Genomic DNA, 1,060 nt, shown 5'->3' with positions numbered 1-1,060 from the left:
CGTGTGTACCTATACCACAGGCTTTCTGGAAACAAATACAAAACCATGATGCTCACATGGAGGTGCTTTAATGATTGTGACTCTTCTACTTTTCTTAAATCTGGACCCTGGGGCAGAAATGTTTTCATGATTTAGGAAAGTGAAGCATGTTGATTTTATTGCTATTGAACTAGGCAGGCCATGCTTTGCAAAGTTCACAGGAATTACCTGGGGGTGAGGGTGGGGGCTTGTGTTAATTTGGTAGATTTCTGGACCCCATTCCCCAGAGGTTCAGAACTAGAAGGTCCGAGGTTGGGTCCCAAGAATCTGTATGTTAGCAAACATGCCCTTTTCCTCCCAGCAATTCTGATGCAGACTGTCTTTGGTCCTTCTTTTCACAAACATTGGACACTTGACCGGAAATGCTGTCAACTTCCAAGCATTTCTCTTAGACGTTAAACAGCCTCTCTCCTGAGCTTTCAAGAGTGGGCCTGAGTAGAAATAAATCTCTGAGGCTTAAAGTTCTGGCAAGGATTTGCCAATGAAAAGAACCAAAATTTTGCCGCCCTGAAGCTGCTTGTTGGTATATTGACTTTAAGTTGTTTATTAAGAAACAAGGATGTCGTTCCATAGTGTAGCAGTTAGCATGTCTGCTATACATGCAAAAGGTCCTGGGTTCGCGCCCCAGTGGAGCCACGGTCCATGGTCTATGGCCATGCCACCCTGAACAAGCCCGATGTCTGATCTCGGAAGCTAAGCAGGGTCGGGCCTGGTTAGTATTTGGATGGGAGACCACCTAGGAAGACCGGGTGCTGTAGGCATAAATAATAATAAGAAGAAAGGAAAGAAGGAAGGAAGGAAGGACGGACAGACAGACAGAAAGAAAGAAAAGAAACAAGACTCAGAAAGAACCTGTGGCCCTCCCCACTTTCCTGCCCAAGAAATTCAGACAGAAACCTGCTTCAGGAAGAGAATCTTAGAATGCTGCCTTAGTCTAATTTGAATTAAATATGGTAAATAAGAGGCCATCAGGCAGGCACCTGTTAGCTCTATATCCCCTGTCCCACTGTTTCTGAGTCAC

General features: G+C 45.0%; 1 pseudogene; it reads left to right on the top strand.

Annotated features, from left to right (window-relative positions):
- The first annotated feature begins 684 nt into the window (after nt 1-684).
- Nucleotides 685-800, top strand: LOC120622425 (uncharacterized; annotated as a pseudogene).
- The last annotated feature ends 260 nt before the right edge of the window (nt 801-1,060 follow it).

This window comes from Pteropus medius, unplaced genomic scaffold (assembly GCF_902729225.1).
Source record: "Pteropus medius unplaced genomic scaffold, Ma_sr-lr_union100, whole genome shotgun sequence".
Classification (NCBI taxonomy): Eukaryota; Metazoa; Chordata; class Mammalia; order Chiroptera; family Pteropodidae; genus Pteropus; species Pteropus medius.
This window is presented reverse-complemented; position numbering and strand designations above follow the sequence as displayed.